Genomic DNA, 16,207 nt, shown 5'->3' on the forward strand with positions numbered 1-16,207 from the left:
TCAGTAGCAGGGTATTTTCCGAATAGGTGACAAGGCTGGGATAACTTGTTATACTTTTCTCAGACTGTTTAGATTAACAGCGTACTGGCAGTTCACTCTATGGTCGAGGGTGCATTTAGAAAGGAGAATCCCATCCTTTACCGTGAACTATACATCAGGAATCTTTTCCCCTCAGCCGAATATCAAGGATTCGTGTAACGTTAACGTGATGTGTTGAACTTGTAACTTGTGTAAATAAAACATTTAATGCAGACATTGTCAGACGTATCATGTACTCATTGACGAAAGTACATATCTCTAGATAGCGTGTCGCTAAAAATTCTGTTTCTTCAGCCATGTCAGCGCGCCTCAGACTGTTTACAAGCTACGGCTGTTCTGCTGGTGCGGGTAGGCAACGGAGTGGCTTACCATGCCAGTGACGTAGTCGAATGTTGAAATCCAACATGGCGGCGCCCGTGTAACAAAAACAACACTTTCAATGTACCATTTTATCCCTTTTAACAAATTATGCAATTTTAAAAATTGTACCAATGATAATTAATAAAATACATCTGTTATGTCACCTTTTTTCAAATTTCAGTTCAGTTCATCTTTAAAGCTCCACAAGCCCCTTTTCTGATGTGCGTCTGTGAGCGACCCGTTTCAAAGCGGCCCCTTTAAATAAAAAGGAGATGCGTCACACCCCGCCCGCTCTCCAGGTCGATGAGTTCACGGTCGGTTTAACTCCCCACGTTCGGCCATTATTGTAGTTTGATTAGAGATATATACGATTATATACGATACCTTCAAAGAACATTTTTATTCACACGTTAATAAAATGTCAACAACAGAAGACTTGTCCATCAAGCCTTACATATTCCAGCCAGAGCGAACGAGTTGAAGTTAACTGTTTTGTGTTATTAGTGAAATTCGACTATTTCTCTTGTTAAAACAAGCACACTGACAAGATAAATGAATACGGTCTAATCTTACCACAAAAAATCTGTATTGATAATATGACGCGTTTAGAAAAGCATCAGAAAAGCAGCTAAATGAGCATTGATGAAACTCAAGAACAATAATACTGCAGACGTGTAACGTTACTTCAAAACAAAAACAAAGAAAGACAAAGGTACTGCTAAACCATGACCACCATGTGTTTTAAGAAAGTAAAGTACTTAATTTTTATTAACGATATTTACAGCTTATCGAAACGCTCTGTTCGTCGTCTCCAAAGATAGAAGGAGTTTACCTCTCATTCAATCGGCAAACCCTTCTGTATAACGTTACTGGCGGAGGTTGTTGAAGTGCTTCAGGTCATCCAACAACCGAACATTTTGACTTGCCCTCTCGTAACTTCTGCATCATTGAGCTCGGGCTACAAAATCGGAGCGAGAAATAATAATGGCGGATTGCTCGAAGTGTTGGGCCGGTAGTCGATGTCCTTATTCGTCAGTTCCGCTGCAAATACGATGACGCACTTGCTCAAAAAAAATCTGAACAGGTTAAAAAATGACCAAAACAGAATATAAAGAAATAAACGAAGCACCTGAAGAGAATAATTTCATCTTTTCTGTACTTATAAACACTCCAAATATACAACAAAATGCATTTAAGGGCTAAAAAAGTGGATTTTGCATGTTTAGATTCTTCTACTCTCGATTAAACGGCACGTATCGCATCAACTCTTAAACCCAGCCGTTATAAGATCACAAAGCTGTTCTTTGAGAAGGCATCAGCCCTTCGCACGATATAGTGATGGATGGACTAAAAATGACACCATGAATTTCTTTATTATGAGTGCGCGTGTGCTAGCGGAGTCCAAATCATATTTGCCTCCTAAAATAAAGGGGGGGTTCGGCACGCGTGCCAGTAATAGTAAAATGCTTCGAGTTTTAATTGCATCATTACGTCCCCAATATCAGCAGCTCGCCTGCCAATATCAATATTGCCAAGGCATGGGTGGAATATAGATGGCCCAGGGTGAGCGTGGGTATCCTCAGTGTGCCAGCTTCATCTCCCCTGCCCGCTGAGAGGAGAGGAGCAAGTAGGCCGAAGATCAGCTCGTCTTTCTATTGTCCCTCCGTATCCCTTCATTACTGATGCATCTCGTCTGGCTGCTGATGGATCTGGAGTTGCTACACATAGGAATAGAAGTGTCCGGTGGGAAACATCATGTTACCTGTGTGTGTGTGTGTGTGTGTGTTCAGGTTAATATTACATTGTGGGGACCAAATGTCCCCGGTAGGATTGTAACACCTGAGATCTCCTGCATTGAGGGATCAGGGAAATGGGTTAATAAACTTACTCAATTATGTTTTTAAAAAATGGATAAATGCAGAAAGTTTTGTGTGATTGGTAGGTTTGTGGGTCGAGTAAGTGTGTGTGTGTGTGTGTTCAGGTTAATATTACATTGTGGGGACCAAATGTCCCCGGTAGGATTGTAACACCTGAGATCTCCTGTTAAAAATGGATAAATGCAGAAAGTTTTGTGTGATTGGTAGGTTTGTGGGTCGAGTAAGTGTGTGTGTGTGTGATGGGTAGGTTTAGGGGTCAGGTGAGGAAGGAAGGAGTAGACGGAGGTGCTGGTGTACAGTAGTTGTAGACAGAAACCCAAACAAAGGAAGGGATCATGACCGTAGTGCTGGGTCCGAGTCGGGCTTGACTTTGAGTCCTTAAAGGGATACTCCACTTTTTTTTGGAAATAGGCTCATTTTACCACTCCCCCAGAGTTGAACAGTTGAGTTTTACCGTTTACGAATGTATTCAGCTGATTTTTTTATTTTATTTATGGGCCAGTTGTTTAAAACATTTAATCTGGATCAAAATGATGATGATGATTTGGAAATCCCATTTTTGCCTATCCAGGATCAGGTAATCCGTCTTACTTTTATGCCGGTTTTTCAAAGCAACATTGGACTGGATCACCCTGATCCAGATACACAGTTTTCAAGATTACCAGTGCTCTAAATGGGACAACATATCACAATGTGGGCTACCAGCTATGCAAAGAACAGGTAGAAGAGCCAACATGGGGTCACGTTTCTTTTTTTGAGACAAAACACACATTTTTATTTTATTTTTACTTTACTATACTGAATAGCTTAATTGTCTTCAACGGTTGCACAAGTCAAGTGCAAAACATAAATAAAAGTGTATACACTAAATGATACAAATGTGTTATTTGACCAATTTTAAAGTTTTACTACATTTTCTTCCTGAAATCCACCTTGAAATCCTACCTCCTGTTGGGATCAGGACAATCCTGTTTTGTTTTTTTTGGATCAAAGTTATCCAAATCCCACTGACAAGTTTTGAACAACACAAACTGAAGGTTTGATCCAGATTAAAACTAGGATTGGATTCCCTGATCTAATCTGATTTCAGATTCCTTCTTTCCCTTTTGAACAACCCATTTTCTAGATTTGATCCAATCCGATGAGATTACCTTTGAACAACTGGCCCTATAAGAATATCAGTAAACAGACAGTTTCTGCTCTCATTGACTTCCATAGTAGGAAAAAAAATATACTATGAAATAGTGCTGTAGCGGCACGTCGATGATTCGACGTCAAAATTGCGTTGACGTCATATTTTTGCGTCGACGCTTCTTTATTTATTTATTTTTTGCATGTTCCCGGCGGTACAGCTTGCCACACACACGTGGGAGACCGAAACATTGCAGAATAGAGTGCGGACGTGTCGAGTATAAACCAGGCTTTAACTCCGTGTCAGCACGCTCTCTGATCAGTAGGTGAACTCCGCCTCCGACTCCGTTTCCCTCCTCAGCTGATATTATTATTTAAACATTCTCTATGATAAAACATGTTTGTAAAAAATATTTTAATAACACGGTTTTGGCGGTTGTAGAGTTATGATGGTGTTCAAATACATAATATTAGACTAACGTTAGCCAGCTTATAGTATCTTGATTCAGTATGCTAGTATTTATTTGAGATATTGTTTTTTTTATTAATTGAGCAGCAGAAAAAATATTCTTTATATTAGTCGTCCAATTAGTCATTAGATTAGTCGACTAATCGATAAAATAATCGCCCAACTAATCGTTTAGTTAATAATCGTTTACCCCAGCCCTACTATGGAAGTCAATGAGACCAGATACTCTCTGGTTACTGATATTCTTCGAAATATAAAAAAAATCAGCCGAATACATTCGTAAACGGTAAAACTCAACTGTTTAACTCTGGGGGACTGGTAAAATGAGCCTATTTCCAAAAACAGTGGAGTATCCCTTTAATATCCAAGTCCGAGTCGAGTCCGGCGAAATCCACAAAGGAAATTGACCTTTCACAAAGACCCGCCCCTCTTAGTTACTGTTGCTACATCCGACAGGCCATTCAGCTCTCACTCCACATGTTCTCACACAGTGAAAAATATATTGTGGAGCGAAGAGAAAAAGCAAGGTAATGCTCAACACGATGCATTAAGAGCCAGGGGTACACAAAATAAAAGTTTGCGTTTACATAATATATGTGGGTGCACTGTGTATAATTATTTTATATATATAAATACACGCACATGCTTGTATATATTTAAGAAATATTTTCATGTATATACTGTATATAGATTTATATATAATTTATATTATATATATATATAAATATAAATATTTTATATATAAATAATATTTTTTTCTTAAATATACATGCATATGTGTGTATTTATATATACTGTATATATATATACAAAATAATTATACACAGTGCACCCACATATATAATGTAAACGCAAACTTTTATTTTGCGATTAATCATTTGACAGCCCTAAATGAGTCTATATAATATATTAGTTTCAGCTTTTAAGTTGAATTACTGAGCTTTTGCACGATTTTTACAGTGATAACATGAAAATAAAGTTTGTTTCTAGAATTTGCGTCATCGCCCCCCTTAAGGCAGGTCAATAATGTGGTTGAATGTTAAATCTCCCCAACTAAGCAAGCCGAAAGCCAAGGCAATTAATGTAGAAGTGAAAGGTTTTTATCAACAACACAGAAAGGCCCAGAACACACTCCAGTGTGTGTGTGTGTGTGCAGACGATGAAGAGGCTAAAGGCCGAGATAAAGCCAGCTGTCGCGGGCGAGTGATGCGCTGAGACTCACTTTTTTAAGCGAGTCTTTGTTCTCTTGCGCTGTATCGGAGGCTCTCGAGCGCTCTGTCACTCTTAATTAAAATGTTGTTTACATATTAATTCCATTTTAAACACAGTCATATAGTTTTGATGATAACAGATGGCACGGTGAGATAATGGAGGGGTTAGTGTGGAGAGAGAGATTGCACATGATTTATTAAGATTTACTTTATTAGCGAGGCCCAGACATAAATTGCGTTATTGCGGCCAACCTCAACTTTCCCAGACTGAGAGCGTTTGTGTCTGTGCTCACGGCATCTGCTCGCTTCAGGAGGAAACGCTCTCGGATGAAGTGTTTTTCTCGCTCGAGTTACGAAGGAAAGGGGTCAGCGATATTGTGATTGAATGTTTGCCACGCCGAAATGATTTCTGAGATGGATAGTTAACTTGCCGTGTTGCATTGCTCATTTAAAAGCATTGATTTATGTTTATGTTTGTAAGGGATCGGCGGAGGAAAGATTTGCACAAAAGCTCCTCGCCGTCATATGTTGTTTGATTGGTTGTGGTTTTACCTTGTGAGATAATAACAAGCTCGCCGTTTCATGCCGGGGAATAAGGGATTTGATCGTTCAGTGTAATCTGGGAAACATCATTGAGCTTAGTTTTGACCTCAGGTTTGGCGATGTGAACTATAAACTTGCTTAAAACTAATACTTTTCACTACACTCTCACACTGTAAAAAAATATAGATGGTTTAACTTAAAAAAGTAAGTAACCTGGTTGCCTTAATTTTAAGTTCATTGAACTGGAAAAAGTGAGTTAATACAATAAAGGAGAATGATTTAATCATCAGAAACTCAAAATTATATGTTATCTGAACTAAATAAATTATTTAAGTTGATTTGACAAAAGAAAAAATGTTGTGATTACTACACTGTAAAGAAAATATTGTTGGTTTAACTTAAAAAAGTAAGTAACCTGGGTTGCCGTAAAATATTAAGTTGATTGAACTGGAAAAAGTGAGTTAATAGAATGAAGGAGATTAATTTAATCATCAGAAACTCAAAATAATAATAAGTTATCTCAACTAAATAAATTATTATAAAATTGATTTGACAAAAGAAAATATGTTTGAAAATATTTTTTTAAAGTGCACTTGTTTGATTTTTATACTTGCAAACATTACTGGAGTTATTTTTTTAATTATTTTTCATCATTTATGTATGGAACTTAAGCATAAAATATTCCTGAAAATTATCTGCATGCTTTTGTGTCCTTATTACAAGTGCACAAACTTAGTAAAATTATTACCATTAACTTTTTATTTATATATATATATATATATATATATATATATATATATATATATATATATAAATAAAAAGTTAAATGGTAATAATTTTACTAATAATTTTTACTGTATATATATATATATATATATATATATATATATATACACACACACACATGGTTATTTAAAAAATAAATAAAACAATTTAAGTTTTATAAGTTTCAAAATGAACAAATCTTTTTTCAAGTCATTTGGTTCATTCAGCGAACAAAATGACTCAAAAAAGATTTGTTCATTTTGATGAATGAGTTCGAACAGGAGAGTCACAAACACGCATCGCAGAACAGAGCAAAGTTATCCACAAGTTTCCTACGCCCCATGAGGCCTTGCGTCAAAAGTGGGCGCGACTTCCGGTTGGAAGTAAACAAAGCGCGATTTGACATGCTTGACACTCGTTCATTCAACAGTTGACAGTCATTCAAGTTATAGCGATCCAAACTAGCTAACGATGTGGGAACACAACCTCAACGAAATTAAAAAGGGTGAAATAACAGTACCTTTAACCTCCGCAGTAGTTGATTGGGAGTATTATAATAACATTATTAATAATCAATACTGATCAAGGCATGGTGACAGACAGTTGTGCGAGCTGACAAACAATTAAAATAAAAAATACACACTTAGTCATTGTGCTTTGGAGTTTATTCAAAATTATAAATGAATGTGCTGCTTGAATACATTAACTGGCACAGTTGGTATTCTGTCAACACAGGCTTTGATCCTGAGTTTAGGTGTAACATCAGTAGAGAACAGCCAATCACATGCTGATAGAGTTTATAGAATATTAAGAATTTAAACAAATGTACACAGGAAGATTCCTCGTCTTTTGGGAGGTGATGGAAACTTCAGTCGTTGGCAGGATCACTCTGATTTCGTTTTCAGCTTATGTTCAAAACAATCTCGTTTAAGCCACTAAATTAGTTTAGTCCGGTTATACATACAACCGCGAACAGCACATGTTGTCCATGAGCTCCGTAACGACATCTCTCATAAAGATTTGCGTCTTTAAATAGTAAAATAATTCTCCGAAAAACAGCTAGCCTCTTCGCTAACTAACACACAAAATACCATTCGAATGCTACTTCCGCCGCCTCACCGGAAGTTTCACCCACTTTATTTTTTACAGGAGCGCCCCTCGGAAACTTGTGGATAACATAGAGTCTATCCTAACGAGCTGAGGATCTGAATCAGGTGTGTTAAATAAGGGAGACATACACAATATGCAGAGCAGTGTGTCGCGAGGACTGGAGTTGATGCTTCCTGCAGCAGACGAGCTTTATGGAGATGCTGACTTCATTTTCCAGCAGGTCTTGGCACCTGCCCACACTGCCAAAAGTACAAAACCTGGTTCAATGACCTTGGGATTACTGTGCTTGATTGGCCAGCAAACTTGCCTGACCTGAACCCCATTGAGAATCAGACGCGTTGCCAAGAGAGAGATGAGAGACACGAAGACCAAACAATGCAGAAGAGCTGAAGGCCACTATTGAAGCATCCTGGTCCTCCATGACACCTCCGCAGTGCCACAGGCCGACCGCATCCATGCCACGCCACACCGAGGCACTGAGTCATGCTAAAGGGGCCCAAACCAAGACTGAGTACATATGCATGAGTATATTTTTCAAAGGGATTCTTTTTTATTGTTTTCATGTAATATTCACATTTTCTAAGATTTAGAATTTGGGGTTTGCATAAGCTTTGAGCCATAATCATCAAAATTATAGCAAATAAAGGCTTGATATATATCACTTTGCATGTAATGAGTCTATAAAATATATTAGTTTCAGCTTTTAGGTTGGATTACTGAACTTTTGCACATTATTCAAATTTTTCGAGTTTCACCTGTATGTATGTATGTATATATATATATTATAATAAATAATATTATTATACATTTATATACATATTTTTTAAAAATCATTTTTATTTCCACAAAAAGTGGAATACATGTAATCTGTCAGGACTTAGATCTGCCAGCAGTGGAAGAACAAGTGTCGCTTGTGACTTTAAGCAGAGGGTTAAGAAACGCGGTGACCTTCACGAGCTCTCAGGTTAGTGTGTGTGAGCCTGTGATTTCCCTGCATGTTGTTGTTGTGTCTCTGGATGATAGTATATGATAGATGGAGTGGATCCAGGACATCTCGATCGACAGCTGTTGATTGCTGTGGAAATCGAGAAAAGCTTCCAGAGCAGAACAATGAGCTCATTGCTCTCGCAGTTCAGTCGCCAACTGAGCTCTGCAGAGGAGCACTTCATGCATGTCAACACACACGTCCAAAACACCACAGCCTTCCAATCTCCACACACACCTGCATCTTTTAAACTAGCCTTTCTCATCCAGTGGCACTTCATGTGCATGTCCTCTTTTGTTTGTTTTGTTTGAGACTAAAGAACAAACTTGCAAAAAGCCACAAGACACCATAATTACAGTGATTTTAGGAGACATTGTTTTATGTTTGTAAAATGCCTTAGCTGTGGTAAAATCACTGTAACACATGACCATGAGTGGCATGAAATGCATTATGGCCAATATATATATATATATATATATATATATATATATATATATATATATATATATATATATATATAGAAACGATACATTTTAATAAAAATAATAAATAATATATAAAAATAATTTTCACAATTAATTTAGAAATGGTTTATTTTACTATTTATTAAAAATGTTTGTGTGTGTATATATATATATATATATATATATATATATATATAGGCCTATATCACAAAAGTAGGCACAAAGACAGAATTTTTTTTCACACAAAAAATATGTTTATATAATTTTACACAATATTTTTTATATAATTTGACTATTTATGAAAATTATTAAAAATATATTTATGCATGTTCGAAATGCTTTTGTGACACATTTTGATGATAATAAAATTTTATTTTCTATACATTATTATTATTTATATTAATATTATAATTAAAATCTTTTAAATTATTTTTTATTTAACTTTATTTAGATTATTATAACCATTCCCACATGCATATAATTTATACATTTATTTGTTTCATTCATTATATAAATTATCATTCTTTATAATTATATTAATTATTAATGATGATACTATTTATTAAAATGTATATAAATATATACATTATCACAAAATGTATAGGCCTACATCGCAAAAAGTATTTGACGCAAAATATGTTTATATAATTTTACGCAATATTTTTTTAAAACTATTTCTGAAAATGATTTATGTGTGAAATATTTATGCTTTTGTGACGCACACATTTTTATGATAATAAATAAAATGTTATTTTCTATACATTATTATCGTTAATAATAAAATTAATTAATATAATTACATTTTTTTCACAATACATTTTTAATTATTTGTAATTATTATAAGCATTCGCACATGCATATATATATATATATATATAATTTATCATTTTATAATTATATTCATTATTAATATTTTTTCTATAATATTCACACAAAAATTTACATTTTATTTTAATTTGACTATTTATTTAAATGATCACATAAATAAGTGTATGTAACGTGGGCATGTGCGCGCCAGTCCATCAGAGCATATTAGCGGCGTCTCGATACTTCAGCACTTTTAAACGGCCTGTACTTGTTTGCTGTTTTTTTTTTTAATTTTTTTTTTTTATGAATCCATTATGATTAGAAATTAGAGACAGCGGGGTTGGGAGAAGAAACGGTGGATTGTTTTTAAGAAAAATTAGCATTCTGTGAGAGATCTATCCCCAGGCTTAATTAAGGCAAATTCAGTATTCCAGTTCATCATCAGCTTTATGTAATGTTAAAAAACAAGTTCTGCTTATTGGCATCTGTTTATTTCTTATTAAAAAAGAAAACATTATACCGGGTGATTTGGCACCTTCGTAGCTTGTGCCTGGGCCTCATATTATGGGAATTCTCGGTTTGTGCGATGATTAAATGCTTAATAAAAAATTCATTGCTGTCGCCAACATCTGCATTGTAGCTCTAACGGCTCACTGGAGTGTGTGTGGCTTGTAAAGTTTCCAAACGCGCGTCGAGAACCCTGGAAAGTTCAGCGCTGAGTTTGCCTCGCTCATTACGCCGATACTCCTGCGCCTGCGATTAGACAAAGAACATCTTTAATTGCTTTAAAATCGGAATGCATGATAAGAACGGATTAATTTGATTTTTCTGTTTCTACAAGTAGCAGATGGTTTATGTCTTAGGAATGCTCGTGTTGTAAAATGAGATCCCAGCTCGCCTCTGATTGGTCACTGTTAATGAAGCGTGCTGTGCTGATTATTGATTTAGAAAATGAGGATGACACCGGGATTGTGTGTGTTGTGGTAATAAATTAAAAAGCAGGGTGCTTCTTGTTTAACGGCCGCCAACGTAACTCAAATATCATGAAATATGTTTGATTCTCCACAGTCAGGTGGTCTCTGGCCCATCGAAGTAATTTATTATTTATTGGGAGTTTGTATGATTTTGCTAGACGCTGCTAACAAGCAGATGGTCGACTTGACTTATTTGTGTTTTGTGTTTCTGAATGACCGATCAGGTGCATGATGGGAAATTCAATGAGCTGCTTGTCAGAGGAGAAACAATTCATTGGAGAGAGCCCACCAAAGCTCTGTGTGTGTGTGTGTGTGTGTGTGTGTGAGAGAGAGAAAGAGTCTGTGTGTGTGCGCAGCTTTGTTAAGATCTCTCTCTCTCTCTCTGTCAGTCTCTCTCGACCCCCTCCCTCTCTCTCTATCTATCTTGTATTATTATTGGCTGTGGCACGAGCATCTGTTTCAGAGTGGCGTTCCTCTCTGCATTAATAACTTTCCACTGATGATCAGCACGCAGAAGTGCGGTCCAGTGATGGAGGTAATGTAGTCCTCTCGAGGCCTGTCTGTCTCTCTCTCTCGAGGCCTGTCTGTCTCTCTCTCTCGAGGCCTGTCTGTCTCTCTCTCTCGAGGCCTGTCTGTCTCTCTCTCTCGAGGCCTGTCTGTCTCTCTCTCTCGAGGCCTGTCTGTCTCTCTCTCGAGGCCTGTCTGTCTCTCTCTCGAGGCCTGTCTGTCTCTCTCTTGAGGCCTGTCTGTCTCTCTCGAGGCCTGTCTGTCTCTCTCTCGAGGCCTGTCTGTCTCTCTCTCTATCTCTCTCGAGGCCTGTCTGTCTCTCTCTCGAGGCCTGTCTGTCTCTCTCTCGAGGCCTGTCTGTCTCTCTCTCTCTCTCTATCTCTCTCGAGGCCTGTCTGTCTCTCTCTCGAGGCCTGTCTGTCTCTCTCTTGAGGCCTGTCTGTCTCTCTCGAGGCCTGTTTCTCTCTCGAGGCCTGTCTGTCTCTCTCTCGAGGCCTGTCTGTCTCTCTCTCTATCTCTCTCGAGGCCTGTCTGTCTCTCTCTCGAGGCCTGTCTGTCTCTCTCTTGAGGCCTGTCTGTCTCTCTCGAGGCCTGTTTCTCTCTCGAGGCCTGTCTGTCTCTCTCTCGAGGCCTGTCTGTCTCTCTCTTGAGGCCTGTCTGTCTCTCTCGAGGCCTGTTTCTCTCTCGAGGCCTGTCTGTTTCTCTCTCGAGGCCTGTCTGTCTCTCTCGAGGCCTGTTTCTCTCTTGAGGCCTGTCTGTCTCTCTCGAGGCCTGTTTCTCTCTCGAGGCCTGTCTGTCTCTCTCTCGAGGCCTGTCTGTCTCTCTCTCTATCTCTCTCGAGGCCTGTCTGTTTCTCTCTCGAGGCCTGTCTGTCTCTCTATCGAGACTTTTTTTCTCTCTCGAGACCTTTTTCTCTCTCGAGGCCTGTCTGTCTCTCTCGAGGCCTGTCTGTCTCTCTTTCGAGGCCTGTTTCTCTCTCGAGGCCTGTCTGTCTCTCTCGAGGCCTGTCTGTCTCTCTTTCGAGCCCTGTTTCTCTCTCGAGGCCTGTCTGTCTCTCTCGAGGCCTGTCTGTCTCTCTTTCGAGCCCTGTTTCTCTCTCGAGTCCTTTCTGTCTCTCTTGAGGCCTGTCTGTCTCTCTAGAGGCCTGTCTGTCTCTTTCTCGAGGCCTGTGTGTCTCTCGAGGCCTGTCTGTCTCCCTCACATGAGGCCTGTCTGTCTCTCTCTCGAGGCCTGTCTGTCTCTTTCTCGAGGCTTATCTGTCTCTCTCTCTCAAGGCCTATCTGTCTCCCTCACATGAGGCCTGTCTGTCTCTTTCTCGAGGCCTGTCTGTCTCTCCCTCGTGGCCTCTCTGATTTTCTCTCAAGGCCTATCTGTCTCCCTCACATGAGGCCTGTCTGTCTCTCTCTCTTTTATACTTCCTGCTCACTACTTTACTTCCTGCGCAGACGCAAGTCTCAAGATGTCAGCCCATATCGGGACACTCGTGGCTTCACTTCTGACCAATGGAAGAGAGCGAAGGTGCGTCGTCCATCTTTTTTACAGTCTATGACTGGTATATATACGTCACAATATGAAAAAGAAGATGAGCACAACTTGTGTTTCATGTTGACTTAGAGCTGTTTGACTGACGTTTTATTTATTAATAAAATAATTTCATGTCAAATAGGTGTGAAATATAAACGGGCGCCACAACAGAAACAGATGTCTGTCGACTGAGTGCGCCGCATCAAAGAAGTCGAGACATCTTCATTATTAGAATAATAATTACTATAGAATTATCTAGTTTGTTTTGCATTTTGAGATGTTGTTTTGAAAACATGCTGCAAACATTATTTGCCATGGAAGAAGAATTGATGTTCTTCCTGAGTTGTGAGCGTACAGTCTGAAATAAATATGATAATCAATGTGAATGTGAATGAAAAAACTAGATACTGTACAGCAATATAATGCAGAGACCAAACTGTTTTTCTTTTTGAATGATTTGGTTAGAAATACTCACAAACTCAAAAGTTAATGGTTTGAATATTTAATAAAATATATACAAATTAAATTTAAACTTAAAATATAATACGTCTTATCTTAAATCTACACTGCTGTTAAACAGTTTGAGGTTGGTAATATTTATATAGTGTATAGTGTCGATCTCTTCTGCTCACCAAGGCTGGATTTATGTGTTCTAACATACAGTAAAAACAGTGAATTATTATTAAAATTGTCCACACGATAATTCAGAAATCATTCTAATATGCTGATTTGCTGCTCGAGAAACTTTTCTGATTAATATTATCAATGTTAAAAACAGTTGTGCTGTCGCTATATATTTTTGTGGAAACTGTGATACATTTTTTGGATTCTTTGATGAATAAAAATAATATTCTATTTGAAATAGAATCTTCAGTAACGTTATAAGAATCTTTACTGACACTTTTGATTAGTTGCTGAAAAATCAGTTTCATTCAAAAAACATCAAGCTTTTGAATGCCAATGAATTCTAAAAACTGCTAATTAGTACAAATAGTATTGATTTTGTTTGTTTTGTTTATAGTTTAGTTAAAGGAGTAGTTCACTTTTGAAAAAAAAACTTTTGCTGATAATTTACTCACCCCCGTGTCATCCAAGATGTCCATGTCTTTCTTTCTTCAGTCGAAAAGAAATTAACATTTTTGATGAAAACATTCCAGGATTTTTCTCCATATAATGGACTTCAATGGGGTCCAAATGAGAGTTTCAGTGCAAACTGTTCAAAGGGCTTTAAACGACACCAGACGATGAATAAGAGTCTTATCAAGTAAAACGATCGCTCATTTAATAAATAAATAACAAAGTTTAAGTTTTATAAGCTCAAATGCTCGCCTTGCTCTGTTCTGTGATGCACATTCGTGACTCTCCTGTTCGAACTCGTTCATCAAAATGAACAAATCTTTTTTCGAGTCATTTGGTTCATTCAACGAACGAAATGACTCGAAAAACGTTTGATACCCAATGAAGTCCATTTCATGGAGAAAATCCTGGAATGTTTTCATCAAAAAGAACGACATGGACATCTTGGATGACATGGGGGTGAGTAAATTATCAGCAAACACGTTTCTAAAAGTGAACTACTCCTTTAATTAACAATATGTTCAAATTTTGGTCTGATCATATTGTTTTGACTGTTTTACGATCCAGCGTGTTTTTGGAAAAGAGCAGCCTGCACGTTATATCTAAATAGCTCGTTTTGGGATGAGTAAACGATGTTGCAGTTTTCATTTATCAGTCTTTTGAATTTTTTCCTGCCTTATGCCTGTTTTTATTGTCATATTTCCCACAGCAGATTAACAGTGATCCGTGTTCTGAAGATCCCGAGCCAGTGTCTGCTTCGTCAGTAAGTCAGCATGTTTTGAATGTTTCTCCACCTGTTACTGTCCGCAGGCTAACATACACTCGTGTGGCAGGTCTTCATTCCCACAGGAGCGGAGGAGGAGGGGGGAGAAACCCTTGTGGATTTTTTGCATCATTAAGTATTTACGTGATGCCACTTCACGTTATTTACACTGGACTGATGGTAATGTGTTCAGAGCTGCTCACGAGAGCACAGACCCGTGTGCACATATCTTAATGTTCTCTCGCAGATGCTAACACACGTCACTGTGTGCCTCAACAAGCTCCGCTCACACACGCTGGTATTCAAAGTCACCCTCGACGAACACAAAAATGCATGAAGAGAAATGTCGAATATTAAGTTATTTGTGACCACATCTGTCCAGCTCCTTACAGGACAAAACTGGCCAAAACTATCACAGGACTTATGCTGCTTATCTGGAGTCGAACACAGGCTGAACTTCGTGGACATACTAAAAGATTATTGATCGTAAATATGCCGTCGTTTTAAATATTTCGGAATTGTTTTGTTAAAAACTTAATATATTTATATACAAATGAATTAAAATGTTGTCTATTTGTTTATTTTAACTTTTACAACCATATATATGATTATTAATTTAAATTTATTGATTAAATATATATATATATGTATGTATATATTTAATTTATTTTATCTCTCTATTTCTCTTTTACAATTATTTATTTTAATATTTATTATACATTTACATTTTTAATTTAATTTTTTTTAAATGTATAGATTTTTTCCCCAAAGAAATTTAAAATCTATTTAATTTTATATTTAAAATCTATTTAATTTATTTTCTCCCTCTTTTTTTGTACATATATACATAGCATAAAACATAAAAGTTGGTGTTTATATAATATATGTGTGCATATTATATATATATATATATATATTAATCGCATCCAAAATAAACGTTTGATTTTTCATAATATTTGTGTGTAGTGTGTATAATTATTTTGTATATATAAATACACACATATGCATGAATATATTCAACAAAAATATTTTATTAATTTATCAAATATTTATATTTATGTATAATATTAATTATGTATAAATATATATAAAGTATATACATGCAAATATTTCATAAATGTATACATGCATGTGTGTGTATTTATATATATAAAATAATTATACACACTACACACACACACATATATATTATGTAAACAGAAACTTATTTTGGATGCGATTAATCACGATTAATCATTTCACAGCCCTATATTTATATATTATAAACAAACTTTTATATTAGGTGTGGTTAATCTCTCACTTTAAATAAACATGCAAATAATATCATATTTATTTATTTTTAAAAAAACATAATTAAAAAAAAAAATCAGTTTTGGGATTTGGGCTAAATGATGCTTTCTAGTTTGGGACCAAATGTTTGGAAAAGTTCATTCACATATTTGTTTAAAGGAGTAGTTCATCCAAAAATATTAATCATTATATTTATATTGATATTCTTTTTTTATTGAGAGCGATTTTTACTGTGCTATATCTGTATCATTTTTGGTGTGAACGGGCTTTAAACCCTGTATAAGTATTTCTTGTTTTCTTCCTATGGAAGT

At 36.6% G+C, this 16,207-nt stretch overlaps 2 long non-coding RNA genes across 3 annotated transcripts in view; both read left to right on the forward strand.

Annotated features, from left to right (window-relative positions):
• Positions 1-8,216, forward strand: part of LOC120491131 (uncharacterized) — an 87,231-nt gene extending 79,015 nt beyond the window's left edge. Inside the window, exon 9 of the long non-coding RNA XR_016145879.1 lies at positions 7,723-8,216. This is a non-coding gene — a long non-coding RNA (uncharacterized LOC120491131). The remainder of the gene's footprint in view (positions 1-7,722) is intronic.
• Positions 8,217-8,377: 161 nt separating this feature from the next.
• Positions 8,378-15,194, forward strand: LOC148977076 (uncharacterized). Of its 2 annotated transcripts, none has more exons than XR_016145885.1 (5): positions 8,378-8,469; positions 11,125-11,270; positions 12,688-12,760; positions 14,553-14,606; positions 14,677-15,194. It is a non-coding gene; the product is annotated as an uncharacterized LOC148977076 (long non-coding RNA). The 2 variants fall into 2 exon arrangements; XR_016145886.1 differs by having other exon boundaries at positions 14,556-14,606.
• The last annotated feature ends 1,013 nt before the right edge of the window (positions 15,195-16,207 follow it).

The sequence above is a fragment of the Pimephales promelas genome, chromosome 12, assembly GCF_988280905.1.
Source record: "Pimephales promelas chromosome 12, fPimPro1.hap1.1, whole genome shotgun sequence".
NCBI classification, from domain to species: domain Eukaryota; kingdom Metazoa; phylum Chordata; class Actinopteri; order Cypriniformes; family Leuciscidae; genus Pimephales; species Pimephales promelas.